Raw genomic sequence first — 18,631 nt, 5'->3', positions numbered from 1 at the left:
CCGGCCGCAGCCCCGACCGAGCCGGCGCCGCGAGCCAAGGGCCGCCCGAGACGGTCCCCGGAGAGCCACCGGAGGAGCAGCTCACCTGAGAGACGGAGCCCCGGCTCGCCCGTGTGCAGAGGTAGCGAGCCCAACCCTCCCGTCCTCCCGGGCCGGCGTCTCCCCGACTGCGCCCTCCGCGCGCGGAAACTCCAGCCTCCCCGGGCCGCGCTGGGCTCGTGCGTGCTCCAAGGTGTGACGGCGGCTTGGGGAGCCTCCCCCGCCCCGCGGGCGCCGCCGGGCTCGCCGCGCGGGCGGCCGGGCAACTTTCTCCTTGACCCTCACGCCACCCCCTCCGACCGGTCTATCTCTATCGTTTCAATCTTCCGTCCCTCGCCTGCCTCGGAGGGCGGCGGTTTGTTTGTGTTTCTTCTGCCCAGCGTTGAGAGCCGGTGAGCTGGCTGTCTCTGGCTTGCTCGTTGGTAGCCGGGGGAAGGAGCTGGGCGAAGCCCGTCAACTCGCACGCAAACTCTGCAGCGGCCGACGAGGTGGTGGTCGGAATCCCTGCAGCCTTTGTGCTGCCCTGCAAAGTTCCTGCCGTGCCGGGCTCGGTGTTGGGTTTTCACTCCGGGAGGGCTTGGGGGCGGTAGTCATTTTGTAAGGCTTTCCTTGGGATGGGTAGTAGGGACACCGTGAGTGTCCAGTGGAAGCGTGTAGGTTTGTCTTTCTTTCCTCATTCCCCCCCCCTTCCTTCCCCAGCCTCTACTTTTTATAGCCATGTATCAGAGCCCTACTGCACTACAAACGGTTTTATGCCCAAATCATGCTTTTCATGAAGGATTTCTAAAAGGAAATAAAAAAAAACCAACAACAAACCTATTTGTGGAGGGAGTTCACTTTTTCCTTCCATTTTAAAGTGCACTTCACAGTTCAGATGAGCTGTGTAAAGATCTCAAGTTTCTTTTTGTTGTTGTTGTTGTTGTTAGATGTCAAAGGTAATAGTGAGTTGGTGGATGGTGTGTACTTCTCTTAAATGTTTTTTGTTTTCCTTTGGTTTTGTTTATGTCTAGCGACACAGTGCATGATCTAGTTGAGTCCTGGGGGAGAAAAAGATTAGCCAAACAGGAACTTAAGCCCATAAGGGAGAGTAGTGCACCCAATATTATTAGATATCAGCATAGAGCTACAGTTGCTGCTGCTGCTGCTGCTGCTGCTGCTGCATTGTGGAAGGAAGGGGTCATAGGAAGGAGTGGGGAAAAAAATCTCTGCTTGGAAGGGAAACACTGTCAAGCTCTGTATTGTGTTTATGTGGTATGTGGAATTTTTTTAAATGGGGGTTTCTTGAAGAAGGTGTTAGAGTTGGCGAAAGTGTTTGCATTACAATGATCACAGTTTTAGTGGTTTTAGTTTTAATATTTCAGGCCTGTAATTAGCGTGTTCCCAGGCATTTGTTTTCAGAACACTTCATGGTGAACCCCAGGGTAGGATGTAGTGCAGTGGGATAAGTGCACGAGCACCAAGAAATACATCCTGTAATCTGTATGCACCGGGAGGAATTTGCTCCCCCCTCTTCCCCCAGGTCAGGCCAGCTGCTGCAGAAACTGACATCCTCCAGCAAATCCTGAATGAATGAAGGAAAACAACGTGATCGCCCTAATAATGACCACAACTGAACACACATCTTTGGCTGTATTTTATAGAAAAGGCCACCATTTTCTAACAGATCAATGCCATATGCAACTCCTTACACATTTTCAAGAGCTATATTAAATGAGAGGTAACAGAAAGAGGGCAGCAGTTACATAAAATTTTGAGTGATTTAGCTTTAACAATGCATAAATTGAGTTTTGGGGATTTTCTTTTAGAGAGTAATATAAGAAGCATAAAATAAGCACTGCTGATTATGTACAGACGGTTTTGTTAGCGGAGTCAGAGAAGTTTTAGCAATTGCTGCAACAATATAATGACCAACTAGTACCTCTTTCTTTTTGTTGATAAACATCAACATCTGACAAAAGATAATAGTACAGCTTGTTTTTCTGCATCCTTCAAAAGCCCTAATTGCTTAGGAATTACATGCCCCATCATCAAGTAGTTTTAATGAAATTTGTGATCAGGCTTAAGCTCTCCTCTTTGTTGTAGCATGGCACATCGAGTTTAATGCAATTTTAATGCAGTCATGATGAAAACACTTTTCTGAGTCTTGTTGTGCAGGAGACAGATTTGCAGTGTCAGAGAGCTAGTGTTGGGAATTGAAAGGCTTTCTTTGCTAGTGATGTTTTTTCTTTTTTTTTTTTAAACACCAGGTGGTTTTGTCAGTTTCTTCCATTGAAGTGATTTTCAATGCCACCTCTGTACCCCTCAGTTCCCTGATTGTATTACTCTTATGTTCCTTCTCTCCATCTTGCCTCTATTAAAACTACCCAACCAATCTGTTTTGTCTACTTAGCCATTTAAAAGCATACTGTGAGTTGGTTGAAATTTTCAAGTGATTACTCAGTTTCTCTTGCATTCTGCAAGGTTCTGACTTTGGTGGATTTCAGCCTCCACTGGTCAAGGCTGCCACTGCCGCTGCAGACACTGACATCACTATACTGCATGAATGAAAAACAACGTGCTCCATGTCTTCCTCTGCTCTCCACCTTTCCTTTTTGCACAGTTCAGAGAGAGAGAGAGTGTGTGTGTGTGTGTGTGTGTGTGTGTGTGTGTGTGTGTGTGTGTGTTTAATATGGTGGTATTATCCTTGGCTTTGAAACTATATTTTAAAATACTAAATCAAGTAGATAGTGGTTCAAGGGATATGTCTTTCATATAGAGGAATATTATTTACAGAAAGCTTCAAGGACTGTGGACTTTTGGATTAGAGGTGTTATAACTGAACATTCAGTGTACTATGCATTTTTGTCTGGCATGATGATTATGGGAGAAAATTTTAAAACTCTTAAGTTTTCTAATTATTTTGCCAAGAAGAAATTATGAAACAATGGAGTCTCTATGTACATTATATCACTTTGTCTTAAATATATGTGTGTGTATATATATATATATATTTATTTACAGAACTACAGCTAGACTAATAGAGAACTGATACTCAGATTACTTTCAAAGCTGAGGAAAAACTAAATGCTATAAATAGAAGCAGTTGTAATATTATCCAGACACAAATTTATAAATCTCAGCAAAAGGTAGTGATTTCCTTTATTTGTACTAGTCCTAGATAATTTAAATGGTTACCATAACAGAAGGTGCATAAACTTGAAAACATCTTGCTCTATAAAGAAGACATGGAGTTTAACAAATTGAAAGTTTTGTTTATGCTAATAGATTATAATCTTTCTTGTTTGTATTTTTCTTTCTTTTGTATTATGAAAACTTCAAGGTTTGTTATTTATATTCATTTCTGTACTTCTGCTATTAGCAAACTGTCACCCTCCCCCTTGTTTGGTTCTGAAGGGTCTTGAAGGGGTGAATGACAAGCTGCTGAATGCGTCCTCAGGCTCCCTGTGATGTGTTTGTAATAGATGTAAAATCATAAAGTGTTATGCAAATAGTTATTTTTGTGATGGTAATACATGAAGTCTACCTTTGAGATAAATAGAACAAGTCAAGTGAGACTATAGCCAAATGTTAGTGCTAAAATTAATGATCTTTAAGCTAAAGCCATTAGTAGTAACCCAAAGAAAACATAATAAAGTTTTTTTTCTCAAACCTCATAGAGCAGAACTCATGGATTTAAATATAGATTAAAAAAAAAACCCTCATAGTGTTACTGTGCAGGATTCTACGTAGCAAATGCAAATCCTCATGGTTTTCTTTTTTTTTTGGTATCAAGATGACATGTAAGTTCAAAAAGATGTAAAAACACTTGCATTAGGGTACTGTAGTTAGAGAATATGTTAAGTGTACAGAACCTTATTTATATAGCTTTTGTGACAAATAGTGTGTATTAGTTTCTGATTTAGCATTTTAGTTTTCTTTAGGTTTAATGCCTTAAGTGATTGCTAACTCTAGAGTGAAATTTGAATCAGATTTTTCCTGTGTCTTGAGAACTTCATTGTTTGTACAAGGAGGTTATGGTTCTATTTTGAGGTAATACAAAGCCAGTCAGCATATAATGTGTGATGACTGCATGCAGTATGTTTATAGCTGTGTTTTAACCAATTAATTTGCTTTCAATATTTTATCTTTCCATTAAACTGTGCTCAGATGTAGGATACAGACATTTTAAATAATTTTTCTTTTTTTTCAGAAATAGATAATCTGTTTTTGGAAAGTTTATGTCTAAGCTAGTACTTTAGGGGATTGAAGTCTTCCTCCCCCTTTACAGTTTTTTTTCCCCAAGCTTATATTATGATCCTTACACCATGAAAATGGGTAAAAATTTTTAGCTTTTTAAAAGTTTATTTTGAAGTACATTTTTTGATAGTCTAGCAACAGAATATTTGTTAACAAAATTTGTCAATAAGTCCAGAGACAGACTGAAATTTTTGTGCTTTAAAAGAAACATTGAGGGTATAATCCTTTGAGGACACTGGTCATTCCAGGGAGCAGAACTCATCCTTTTCCATCTTTTGAATAATAATAGTATTTTCTCCTAAAGGCATTCAGTTTCTTCTTTTTAACAAAAGAAATAAAATTATAACACAAACCTTGGGTTCAGTAATGGTTGCAGAAAGAAATACTGGTTTTCAAGAAAGGTTTTGAACCTCTGAGAACTGCAATGAATATAAGCAGCAGCAGTGTTCATTATTTATAGATCTAATTGTGTCCAGTCACTTACCTCACGGTGCTTAATCTTTCTAGTTCCATGAGTAAGTAGTCAAACAAATAAATGAATTTATAAAGTTATTTAATCAATATAGTAAGTTATGCTCAGAGAATATATTTCTTTCAAATAACTTATTCTGAGCTTATTGAATAGTGAATACCTAAGGTATACAAAAACACCTACAATTTTTAAAACTGTAAAGTTCTGTATGTATATGTATCAAACTGAAAATCACTTCTTTCATTACAGAACTTTTGACACAGGTACATTTTGTTCATTCAGGTCTACATTTCTGGAAAGATTTGTACATTGGGGGAAATGTTGAAGGATAATGACATCCTTGTTTTCTTTTTGTGATAATGGGAGCTTCATTTGAACGTTTTAAAAAAAAGGAGTAACTGAACATGCAGTGAGTAAAATGGAAGTAAATGACAGTATTCAACAAATGGGGAAGAAATTTCCTTAAGTCTGAACTTCTTAAAAAATGCTAAAAGCCTGTTTTGCCAAAACTTCCACAGCTAGCTAAATAATAATCATCTGCAAAGGAGTATATATACTAATGCTTCGTTCTTACTACTAGTTCATTCTTTTCTCTAGAGCTTAAAATTCCCAGACACAGTACCTGTTCTAGGCCTGTATCTGGAACTGTTGTCTCTTATCGGTATATAATATTTTTCTTTTAAGAAATGTCTAAAAAAACAAGTCAGTGACACTTTTATGTCCAATGTACTGCTTAATTATTTTAACAAGTGGTTTAACTTATCTAAGTTATTATGATCTCTAAACTGCTTTACCAGAAGTAGAGGAACCTGTTGACTTAGATAGGCTAGGGAACTGATAAAAGAGCCAGAGGCACCGTCTCTAACCTGTTCTTTTGGACCCATGGAAATTACCATGACTTAACTCATCCCCTGTTCTAGAACAATATTTGTGCTTAGATTGCAAAACAAATTAATATCAGCAGTAATGGTACACACAAGCAGGTTGGGGTCTTTTTGCACTTCCCAGATGGAAGTCATGAATGGTAGAGAAACTTACCCAGTTATTCCAGGACTTTGAGGTGTTTGAAGGCAGTAGAGTGTATGACCATGAAGAGGTCAGCAGTATAGGGTTTGGGTCCAGGGCTCCTGACAACTAGAGTGTGGCACAGGAGATCAGGCTTCAGGGTTTAGAACCTAGCCCCTGACAGCCAGGACAGTTGCACGAGATTTGGACTCAAGTGGTGCAGCTCCTGTACCAGGAAGAATCTCCTAAAGGGATCTTTCTATCATTTGGGGCTTAGTGTTACAGCTCCCATAGCTGGAAGGAATCTCTACCAGCCTTGGTCAGTTTTTATTTTCTCTGTGCTGCCAGCTGCTGTCTGCTCTGGCCAGTGTCACCCAGAGGCTGTTCATCCTGCTAGTCTCACTTCTACTCTGTTGTCAGGGCAGCTTTCTTCCTGCCATCCTTTTTTCTTAACGCGTCCTCCTGTTAACTGCTCAGCAAAAGTGAAAAGTCCACTTGAGAGAAAGTCTTTATCTGGGGCCTGATATTATAGCATCAGGAGAACATAAAGGAAGAATGCCTCTTAGCTGCTCACAAGAGTTGAGCAGCCTCCTTATATAGCCCCAAAAGGAGGGTGACGAGTGCCAGCCCCCTTGTGTTTGCACCATTCTTGGTATAGTCTAATACGAAAATTATGGATTGTGCTTGAATCAGTCATAGGTCCTCTGTAGGGTTGTTGTCCTGTACAAGCTGCTTGTTGGGGCAGTGCCTTCTGGAGCTGGAGTTGTGCTTGGATATTGGCATAAAGGCAATCTGGCTCCCTGGTTGGCAGTCTTTTGCTCAAGGCAGCTGGGTTTCAGGAGAAGGGTCTGGCAGCTGTCAATTAAAGAGTTAAATTTCCCTACTCCCCAATATCTCAGCATAAAGAAAAAAAATTTGAAAGGGTGATGATTTTCAGAAACAGCACTTTTAACAATAGAAGCAATACTATAACAATGATTACTTTCTGTTCCAATGTCTCGGAGAGGTGGGGTCCCTACTATCTATTTCAGTGAGTCTGAAAAACCTAAAGATTTTACGTATGAGTAAATATCTTTTCAGATTTTCATCTTAGTAGGAAAAGCATGGCAAATACCCTTAACACTGATTTACTTCAAGTGAGGATTATTGGGGCAAAGGCCAGGAAAAGGCAAGTTGACCAGTATCCCAGTTTGTGACTTTCTATACTGTGCTGTGTCTGCAAGTTGTAGGTGGAAAAGAAGGAAATAGTTGAGTTCTATGTATATGGATATAGAATTTTCTCATTCGCAATCCAGTGTTCATTCCAGAAGATTGTTCTGTTGTTCCTAATTCTAAAAGATTGATGATAATTAGTTGGGATTTTTAAACTAAAAGAATGACTAAAGAATGAGTTTTCTTTTGTTTCCATGGTACCATTATGCTCTGCTGGGATATGCTCTGACATTTTCAGAACGTCTAAAAATGTGAGACCTAGTTTGGTGAATATAACTGAAATAGTATATGGAAGGAGTGACCATTTTTCTCCATTTGTTCTTTGTTTAAGGTGGGTGGAGAGTCTGAAGGTGACTGATCCTCTTATAGTGAGCGGAGCAGAAGTACTTTTCTCCTTTCATAAAAGTTATATATGGTAGTAAGTTGATTAATGCTTCAGAGATCACTAAGAGGAGTCTGGTCTCAAATGATTACCCCAGTAACTGATGCTTAGTTGACTCAGTCTTCCCTAAGAGCTAACAGTTACTTCTGCAGTTTGTGAGTTTGAAGTCTACATATATAACTTAATGAACTTACAGTTCGCCTTAATAATGGCTTGCAAAAATAATGAATTAAACTAGTGCCACCCTCAGTTGTGTGGCAAGATTGTCTACCAGGTTATTAGAATTGTCAAGATACTTACTAAACATGTAGGTGTGTTTCATAACAATAACAACAGCAAGAACAACAACAAAAACAACTGCTACAGCATGCTGTCTAGTGCAACTGATAACCAAATACTTATCATCTGCTGACAGTAATAGTCTCTTATGCCTATGGGAGAGCCTTTGTAAATAGTCCAGTAGCTAATTTTAATTTTATTTTACTAAAAATTAGTAAATACTGTTTAAGAGAATAATTAATTGGTTCTGCTTTTTTCCCACTCCTCCTTTACATCCTGCTATCCTCACGTCCTCCCTTCTACTCTTCCTTCTCTCTGATGTAGCCCAAGCTGTCCTTGAACTTAAGAGCCTCCTGCATAATCTTCTAAGTGCTGGAATTATAGATGTAGGTCACCACATACAGGTTCTGCCTTTCTTAAACAGAGTTAATAAGACATAAATGAACTGTTGGGGGCTGGGAAGGTGGTCAGTGGTAGAGCGCTTGCCTTGCATGCTCGAGGCCCTGGGTTCGATTCCTCAGCACCACATAAGCAAAAAGAAAAAAGCTGGAAGTGGCACTGTGGCTTAAGTGGTAGAGCGCTGGCCTTGAGCAGAAGAGCGCCCAGGCCCAGAGTTCAGGCCCCACGACCGGACCCCAAAAAAAAAGAAAGAAAGAAATGAACTGTTGGCAATAACTGTATTAATACTCATTATATTCTTGATGAGTACATTTAGAAGCATCTGTATATTCAAATTCAAGTATCTCTTTGGTTCCACATTTGAAAAGTGCTCTTTCAGATGTCATGTCATAACAGTAGAATGACCCAGGGGAACTGTTTTAAAGTTGTTGTTCTGTATATTATTTTCTCTTATTGGATGAAGCTTTAAATAGATTCACATATGGCTTCAACTAAAGTTAATATTGCTGCCCATACAATATTGGAATATTCTTTTTTTTGGAGGGGGGGGTCCAGTTGTGGGGCCTGAACTCAGGGCCTGGGCGCTGTCCCTCAGCTCTTCAGCTCAAGGCTAGCGCTCTACCACCTGAGCCACAGCACCACTTCTGGCTTTTTTCTTTTTTGCTTATGTGGTGCTGAGGAATCGAACCCAGGGCCTCATGCATGCAAGGCAAGCGCTCTACCACTGAGCTACCTTCCCAGCCCAATATTGGAATATTCTAATACAGTTTGGCTTAGGCTAATATCACTGGCTGTTTTCCTCTGTATATAATACATACACACACACACACACACATGCGTGCGCGCGTGTGCACACACAAACATACAAACACACAGATAAATACACTGTTACAACTGTGGATGTGGTTTCTGGTGTAGTAACACAGTATTATGTAGTAATAGTGTTGTGTAGAAATACGTAGACGTTGAAGTGAGTAGGATTTGCCATTATTGAGCAAGAGTGGAAGATAGTAAGCTTTTCATGTATTATAATACTGCTTACTTGACATTTTGATTGCACAGTGACATATTTTTATTTAGTATACTTTAGTATAATTTGACCCACTGCATTATTCCCATAATTAATCTGTATTTAAGGTAATTTTTGGTGAATATGTATACTTCACTTAGCAGCACCTGTGTAATTTTCAGTATTTCAGCATTTATAAAGTTTGCTGTCACTTAGCAGGCCCTGTAACAATCCAGATATATTGGCTGAAGCCTATAATCCTAGCTACAGAGATAGAGATGGGGGTTTCATGATTTCAGACCAGTCCAGGCATAGAAGTGAGACTGCATCTCAACCAATGGCCGGTTGTGGTGGCATGTGCCTGTTAAGGTTAAATACAATGGCTGACCAGGTAGTGGTGGCTCTTGCCTGTAATCCTGGCTACTCAGGAGACTGAGATCTGAGGATTGCAGTTCAAGGCCAGCCTGGGCAGGAAAATCCATGAGGCTCTTAATCTCCAGTTAACCACCAAGAAATTGGAAGTGGCGCTAGCACTGCCCTTGAGCATGAAAAAGCTCAGGGGCAGTGCCCAGGCCCTGAGTTCAAGCCCCACAAGTGACAAAAAATAAAATGAAAGTGAATAAATTAACACAATGGTTGTGCTCCTTGTTACATAGCTGTCATCTCCAGTAACAAAAGAAAGTACAAATAGGATTGCAGCCTGGACTAGGTCTGGGCTTAAAGTGAGACCCTGCCTTGAAAAGTAACTATTGCCAAAGTAGTTTTAAGTGGCAGAGTACCTGCGTAGCAAGCATGAGGCCCTAAATTAAGTACTGCCAGGGTGGCAGACAGCAGGGAGGAGAAAGTGACTCTGGCTGGAGTAAATATTGTTTAAATATGTATTATTGATATTTCTGTTTGAGCAGAAATATATTCATATAGGGAAAGTATATGTGAGCATGCTGGGTTCAACAGTAATTGTTAGGGCATGAAATTTTGTAAATATGTGACAAAGTTTAATAGTTTGTACTATACTGCCCAATCTGGAGTGCTTTAGGTAACTAGTGGTCTTTATCTTCATTCATTGGTAGTGTTAAACTCAGAAAAGCATTGATTTAGATCTTTGTATTAATAAAAAGAGCTAGGTGTTTTTGCTGGTAGAGATATATGGGACAAAGAAAAACTATGTCAGGATAGGCTACATGGAATCAGCTAAAGAAACTTAACAATATCATGTCCTAAATTCAGTGGGCTCTTTTAATAAGAATTTTTTGTAGTCACCCCTACAGGCCATGATTTATAAACTAATCTCCAGTTAAGAATAATGTAAAAATGTAAATAGTAAATTTTAGGGTGCCTATATGCTTTACAGAATGTTTAGTGTGCAGTAAAATGATTAACTTTACCAAAATGTTATTTACATATCCTGTTTTAGGAAGCCAGTTGCACAAGGTTGAGATTCAAGTAAGATTGCAAAAACTCACTACTCAATATTATAATTTTTTTCCCAAATAAAATATTCTGACACTTAGCAAAATTAATATTCTAAAACATTGTTTTAAATGAACATTAATGGGTGTTTTCTATTCTCTTTGTAATTTGAGTTTTAGAATTCTAAGAAATTTGGTATTCAGATAACTACCAAAAGAGAAAGAACTGATGCACTGATAATATCTCATCTCTGTGTGAAAAGATATGGTTACATGATGTAAAATCCAAGCTGGATGCCAGTGGCTCACAGTTATTCAAGAGGATAAGATATGGAGGATCCAGGTTCAAAGCTAGCCAGCTATGTAGAAAAGTCCATCTCGAAGTAACCAGCAAAATGCTGGACTGAAGGCATGGCTCAATTGATGAGTACCAGCTAAGACCAAGCAAGCCATGTAACTGTGAATCCTAAATTCAAGCTCTGCAACTGGCAGTAAACAAGCACATATTCCCAGGCTTTTTTTTTCTGTTTTATGTCTTTTAAAAATTATTACAAAAATTTCAGTTCCCTAGGAAACTAACCAGGTTTAAGAAGTATTCATACTTTTCTTTGTGAAAAGCTTTTACAAAACTCTGCTCTTACCAATGTCAGGAGGACAAAGCAATAGTGTAATTATTTTGGATACATAATTATTATTGTGGGTTGTGCTTGGGTGTTTCCCTTAGTATGATTTTAAACTTAAAGTTTCTGTAAATACTTATGGAACAAGAGATTAAGTGCCAGCCAACCTGTTTTCTTTCATAGGCTTGCATGCCGTGTATGTATGTGTGTGAAAGGAATATTGATTACTAAAGATCACATTTAATTTTCATCACTTGCTAGATATGACTTTCTCCATACATAGTAGAGGATCATGGTCATCTTTTTTCTTGTAGTAATTTAAAGTTATGAGAAAAATGTACTGGGTGGTAGTGACTTATGATTTTGCTCACCTAATGTAAGAAAACCAATGGAAGAGAAAGTGTGAATATGATCAATATGTTAGAATCAGCTTGTGAATATGATCATATGTTATATTCATGTATAGACGTATCTTGATGAAACCTCTCAGGATGTACAATATAATATATACCAGTAAAACAATTAAAGAAAGATAAAATCAGTGAAGACCTAACTAGATACTGTTTTCAAGGTCTTCCTTATGCTTATGGAGAAATTTTTCACTTAAGGTATTACAATTTTATATTACTTTCTAGAAGCACTTTTCAAATTGTTCAGAAGGTTTTTTGGTTTTACTTTTTGTTTTTGACTTGGCTAAGAAATAAGTTTGCATTGAAGAAATATTAGTTTGGTTGTAAGTTGCCTTTCTGAATCACCTTACAGTTTAAAATTAAGTTCTAGATGAGAACAGCTTTATCTTCTTAGCAAATTTAATTTTCTCTATTAGCATATGCTTTGTAATTTTTGAGCAAAGATTGTATTGGTATCTAAATTTGACATTGGAATGAACTCTGAAAAGTATAGTATATCCAGGCATGCCTATAATCCTAGCAGTTGGAAGGCAAGAGAATCCAAGTTCTAAGACAGCCTGAACTACATAGCTATATACTCTTATCAAGGAGAAAGTGTAGTCACTGCATTTCTGCTAACTTGAGTGGTGTTCTTGCAGGTTGTGACAAAACTAACATTCTTGGGCTGGGAATGTGGCTCAATGGTAGAGTGCTTGCCTAGTGTGAATGAAGCACTGGATTTGATTCCTCAGTACCACATGCACAGAAAAAGTCAGAAGTGGTGCTGTGGTTCAAGTGGGTAGAATGCTAGCCTTGAGCAAAAGAAGGTCAGGGACAGTGAACACAAACAAACAAACAAACCCCTGACATTCTTGATAGTCTAAAAATTTACAAATACTAATGTTTTAATATATAATACTGCATGTGTTGTATGCATTGCTACACCAAGGCTTGAACTCAGGATCTCATAGGCTTGCTTGGTTTTCTTCCTCACAGTGGCACTCCTTTACTCTGGGCATTTCTTGGTTAATTGCATACTGGAGTTCCTCACACTTTACTGTTTAGGTTATCTTCAAACTGATCCTGAGTAACTAGGATGATAGGCATGAGCTAGTGGCAAGTTGGCTTGCTAAATGCTTTTTATGTCGTTGGACCTATGTTTCAGAGTAGAATATGTCATATGCCCTTAGAATGGGAGTTAATATTTAGGTTATATGCCTTTGGAAAGGTGACCTAGTTCATATTTCTATACTACTGAGAGAAGAAAATCGATAATTAACAGAATTTACTCTTTATGAGTGTAAGATTGGGTCATATGCTTTAGTGACTCGTGTAAGGAGATGATTTAAAAGTACAGTTGCTAAGAGTATTGAATGATTTAACTTTAAACTCATAGACTTTATAGGAAAATAAAACAATGGTTTCTTTAATTTGTTTACTGGTGCTGTGAAACAGTCTTGGTTAAGAGAAATTCAGATCTAGAACATCACTGCGTTAAATTTTTCTTCCTTCCTATAATCTTTGACTTTTCTTCCCCTTTCATTTCTCCCGTCCACCTTACTTCAGTATGTTGTCCTGTCTCTTAAGAATTCTCCTGTATCTGTACTATGCTTTACATTGCTCCATGTTCTAATTATTACTTCTCCCTTAGACTATTGGGATTGATATCTCTTAAATCTTTTCTCATACCATTAGTTTTTGGTTTAGCCACTTTTCTTTGTATAAAATGTTTCCATCTTTTTTAGGTAGATTTTACTTCACTGAGTATTCAAAGCATTGTATTTAAACCTTCATGTTGTTGTTAAAGGTGTTTGAGGGCTTACCTAAGAAGAAGTTTCTTGAGGGCAGGATTTTTGTTTTCCTTTTTATTGATGTATATTTATTTATTTATTATCTTCAAGTAGTTGTACAAAGGAGTTACCGTTTAACAAAACATTTTTATAAATACAATAAATCTTGATCTATGTCACCCATCCCTTTCCTTCCTATCCTTTCCCTCACTCTTATTTTGTAGGATATAAATTGGATTCTTGTCTGCGTTATCCCCCTCTTCCCTTCATTCCTCTATTCCTCTCCCCTGACCCCACGCAGCCCTTTTCAAGTACTTGCTTCCTGGTGTTTCATTTTGTTGAAGTTTGATTTTGGCTTTCTAAAGAATTATACTTATTTTAGATCTCCCTTGAATCTACCGTAGTTCACTGAATACATTTGTATATACGTGCATAGTTCCCAACATATTTACTTAGGAGTTTGTAAGCTAAATCTAGCATTGACACATAAGGGAAAATATAGATCCTTGTCTCTCTGGGCCTGAGATTTAACCTAATTTTTTCCAAGTATTCCCATTTCTTCACAAATGGTACAATATCATTCTTTCTAGGGGGTGAGTAAAATTCCATTGTGTGTGTGTGTGTGTGTGTGTGTATGTGTGTAAGTGTGTAACACATTTTATTGATCCATTCATCCGTTGAAGGGTATCTCAGTGGTATGGGCTGATTCCATTCCTTAGCTGTGGTGAGTAGTACTGTAGTAAACATGGTTGTCCTGGTGGCTTTACTGTATCCTTTTTGTGTCATAGTGTAGTTCTATGTTTAATTTTTTGAGGAACCTCCACACTGCTTTCCAGAGTGGTTTTATTCCCACCAACAGTGCATTAGGGTTCACTTTTGGCTGCATCCTTGTCAGCGTCTGTTACTGTTTGTTGTCTTGATAATGTTCATTCTAACTGAGGTGAGGTGGTATCTCAATGTTGTTTTGATTTGCATTTCCATAATGGCCAGAGATATTAAGCATTTCTTTATGTGTCTATTTCCCATTTTACTTCAGAAGACTTTCTTTAGCGCATTTGGTCATTTATTAATTGGGATGTTGGTGTTTTGAAGGTGTATTTTTTTAAGTTCTCTGTACACTAGAGATATTAAGCCATTGTCTGACATATAGCTGGCAAAAATTCTTTTCCCATTCTATAGGCTGTTATTTTAGCTTGTTAGCTAAAATGAAGTCCCACTTATCAGGAGTATTTTTTTTTTATTTGCTGTGCTTCTAGATCTTTACTCAAAAAGTTCCTACCTGTGCCTAGGAGCCCTAATGTTTTTCCTACTCTTTCCTGTAATTGTTTCAAGGTTTCAGGTCTTGGGTACATTTTGAGTTGATTCTGGTGCAAGGTGATATATAAGGATCTAGTTTCAGTTTTTTGCCTTTGTATATCCAATTTTGCCAGCATCATTTGTTGAAGAGACCTTCTTTGTTCCAGCCTATGATTTTTATTTCCTAATTGAATATTAAATGGTTGTAGGTCTTTGAGGTTATTTCTGGGTCTTCTGTTCCATTAGTAGTTAGGCCTGTTTTTGTGCCAGTATCAAGCTGTTTTCATTATTATGTGTCTATAATATGAAGTTTGGTATTCTTATTCCTCTAGCACTATTCTACCTACTAAGGATTGCTTTTGCTATTTGGTGTCTTGCTGTTCCATTTGAACTTTTAGCTTGCTTTCTCTAATTTAAGAATGATGGTGGGAATTTGATGGGTATTGCATTGAATTCGTAGATTGTTTTTGGTTATGTTGCCATTTTCACAATGTTAATTGTTCCAATCCAGGAGCAGGGAAGGTCTCTCCACTTCCTCAATTTTGACCTTCTTTAAATTGTTAAAGTTTTCACTATAGAGATCCTTCACATCTTTGGTTAATTCCTAAAGTTTTTTTTTTTCCAAGTTATTACAAATGGAATTCCTTTCCTGATGTTAGTCTGTGTCTTCTTTTTGTATACAGAAGAGCTACTCATTTTTGTGGGTTTCTTTTATGTTTTAGTCGGTTGTAGGTCTTAAACTTGGGCCTGGGAGCTGTCCCTGAGCTCTTTTTGCTTTACCACTCTGAGCCATACTGACACTTCTGGTTTTCTGGTGGTTAATTAGAGATAAGAGTTTCATGGGATTTCCTGTCTGAGCTGGCTTTACCAATGTTTTAAATTATAGGAAGGAATATCTAGGGTTCTTTAAAGTATTCTTGGTACTCACTTTCTTCATATAAATTGTTTCAGTTAGAGTATTTGGCTTGTGATATTTAGCCAAGGACAACAGCACCAAGAGCGTTTTCTTGAAAGTAAGGAAGAAATGATAGATAAAATTTCTTTTTAGAGAGAAAAGAATCAGTAAGACTTGATGGTGTGAGAAATGTGATATCAATATCCCTAGTCTTCATATAGCTCCAAATTTCATAGCTTTTTAGATATAACAAATGTATTGTCAAAATTATATAGCAGAACATATGTAGTAAAGTATTTAAACATGAAATGTCAGAAAACAAAATGGAATTATATGTAATCCAGCTAAACCATTTTTAGGTATGCAGCCAAAGGATAATTGAGTCTAGCCCTGGAAACCATTGACAGGAATCTATTTACACTTTATAAAAGACATTCTTAATGGTTAAATCTGGTATTCAGAAAGTTTAGTAACTTCATTATATATTTATTTTGATGTTGCCAAACAAAGAACTTTCTACGTTTTCTGTCAGATATGATTAATGCATACATATATATATATATATATATATAGTATTATATTTTGGGATATATATACACATACATATATGTATACATATGAATAACATACTCCCTTTCTTTGAAAACCTTCTGAACTTTCAAATATGTATTTCCTGATCAATTCCTCGAGAACAATAGTGCATCATTCTTCAAACCTATTTAAAGAGATCACTGAAGGAACATATATGTGTGTATCTATGTATGTATGTACATAGATACAAAAATATATATGTATCCTTAACTTAAATCTCCTTGAAGAATTGTTTTTAGAACTAGAGCATTTCATTTATAACAGTCTCTTTGGAGTGAATCTCGTTTAGGGTTAGATACAACTTTCATAACCAAAAGCCATTAAAAGCCTAAGTAGAGAGTAAAGTAACTTAATAAATTATCCTAGTTATAGTGACAGATTGTGATGGTTATTTGGTGTGATTTACTTTTGAAGTTTGGTTCAGACTTTTTTTCGTTAAAAATGTTAAAAATACTTAACAGGCAAAGAATACATTTCCTTTTGGACAGTGTCACTCCTTCCCTCTTTCTCTCTCCCAATTTTTACCTTCCATCCCACCCACAAGTTATATGGTTCATTTTAAGCACAATTGAATTATCTTTCAAAATAACTCAGATAAATGGTGTTAAAGTCTTTTTATAATAAAAACTTATTTGTGTTAGCCAAATATTTTTCCCTTCTGGATTATAATTCCTATCTCCCTTGCAGTTACATAAAAGTAAATACATACTTTAATCTTTATGCAGGTAAAAACAAAATACTACAAAGCTGGGTTCTGGTGGCTCACGCCTGTAATCCTAGTTACTCAGGAGACTGATATCTGAGGATCATGGTTCAAAGCCAGCCCAGGCAGGAAAGGCTATGAGACTCTTATATTCAGTTAACCACCAGAAAACTGGAAGTTGCGCTGTGGCTCAAGTAGTAGAGTGCTGCCTTGAGCTGAAGAGCTGAAGGATAGTGCCCAGGCCTAGAGTTCAAGACCCACGATGGACAGAAAAAAAAAATACTACATCAATGCTTCTCATTCTTATCTTCTCTCATCTCCAACTGGATTCAGGTAGTCTAGTAGAAGAGTTGAACCAGGCCAATAGGGGGAAGGGGAAGTAATAAAACAAAAGTCTGAAGGAGAGAAATGAAGACTTTAAAGACTATCAGCAGGATTATACACATTGGGCTGTTAATAGGATTGGCCACTAAGTTTTTCAGATTGTAAGGTCCTAGCATTACTCAACTTTAGTGTCACTAGCTGCTGCTACAGGAACTAGATCAGGGGACTCATCTGTTACATTGTCAATTATGGCAAAAAAATTCAAATAGAAGGAACGTTTAGTGTGTTTGCTAAGGTCTTGTTATTTTAATAAGCATGTTACATTGGTGGTTATACATTGTTTGCAGATACCTGTTTTATGAATCTACACCCATTTCTTTGTGAAATATCTGAACATAGAAACATGGTCTTTTATATCTGTGAAGAAAATAGAACAAAAATAGGACCTGAAATCAAGTTGCCTTTTCAATCTTAAACTTTTTATTCATGATTATTCTTATAAGTACCACGCGCTAACGGATTGCGTCACTGGAGCTCCTATTCATGATTATTCTATATAGCACCACAATAGGAATGTTAAAGAAAAGTATAGAGCTATTCTATTTGAGGCTTTTCTAAAATATATTTTGATTTAGAGGTCTAGCATGTGTTATAAAAATTTTTAGTTTTTGAATATTTAGTTCATAAGTCTGTGAAGAGGCTCAGTAAATAATATCCACAAATTTAATAAATGTTTCTTGAGAATATGTACCAGGTGTTACAGAAATATATGACAAAAACCTTGCTTTTAAAGAATTCACATTAGCTGGGTGCTGGTGGCTCATGCCTGTAATCCTAGCTACTCAGGAAGCTGAGATCTGAGGATCAGCTCGAGCAAGGAAAGTCCATGAGACTCTTATCACCAATAAACCACTAGAAAACCAGAAGTGGTGCTGTCACTCAAGCCCAGACCCAGAGTTCAAGCCCCACAACCGACCAAAAAAAAAAAAAAAAGAGTTCACATTCTAGTAGATGTCTTACATTAATCATTTAAGTGTACACCGAACAAGTTTTAGATATTACTTTTTTCCCTTCATTCTTAAATGAAAGTAATATGACAAAAATTTGAGTAGTAAGACAGCTACAAATGAATAATAGGACAGTACTGTGAAGAGTAAGTGAACTCTGCATTATTTATAATGCATTGAATATAAACTGTTCAGTTTTTTTTCCCATCAGGATTAAAACACTGAGAAAGAGAAAGGAAGAAAAAAGTCAATTTGAGTTGTCCTTGTTTTATTGGTTGGTATAGACTTCTTTTCTTCCCACATTGAAATACATCTCCAAATATATCTGAAGGTGCTGTTCAAGTTTTTATTCCAATTGCCCCAGACCTAGGTATTTTTAAGGACTGAAGCTGTATTCAAAACTATAATCTATAATAATTCATTTGATTTTGGGTATGAGGTTGAAGAGTGCTTCTTCTTCTTTTTTTTTTTTTTTTTTTGGTCCGGTCATGGGGCCTGAACTCTGGGCCTGGGCACTGTCCCTCAGCTCTTCAGCTCAAGGCTAGTGCTCTACCCCTTGAGCCACAGCGCCACT

The 18,631-nt window shown here is 37.4% G+C and overlaps 1 protein-coding gene across 2 annotated transcripts in view; it reads left to right on the top strand.

Annotated features, from left to right (window-relative positions):
• The first annotated feature begins 7 nt into the window (after window positions 1-7).
• Window positions 8-18,631, top strand: part of Glcci1 (glucocorticoid induced 1) — a 63,409-nt gene continuing 44,785 nt past the window's right edge. Inside the window, exon 1 of one of the 2 annotated variants that reach the window (XM_013019983.1) lies at window positions 8-121. The gene's annotated coding sequence lies outside the window, so the exon portion shown is untranslated. The remainder of the gene's footprint in view (window positions 122-18,631) is intronic. The other variant, XM_013019984.1, reaches the window with a different exon arrangement.

Source organism: Dipodomys ordii, unplaced genomic scaffold, assembly GCF_000151885.1.
Source record: "Dipodomys ordii isolate 6190 unplaced genomic scaffold, Dord_2.0 Scaffold48, whole genome shotgun sequence".
NCBI classification, from domain to species: Eukaryota; Metazoa; Chordata; class Mammalia; order Rodentia; family Heteromyidae; genus Dipodomys; species Dipodomys ordii.
The sequence above is the reverse complement of the archived record's forward strand: the minus strand, read 5'-3'. Positions and strand labels throughout refer to the sequence as shown.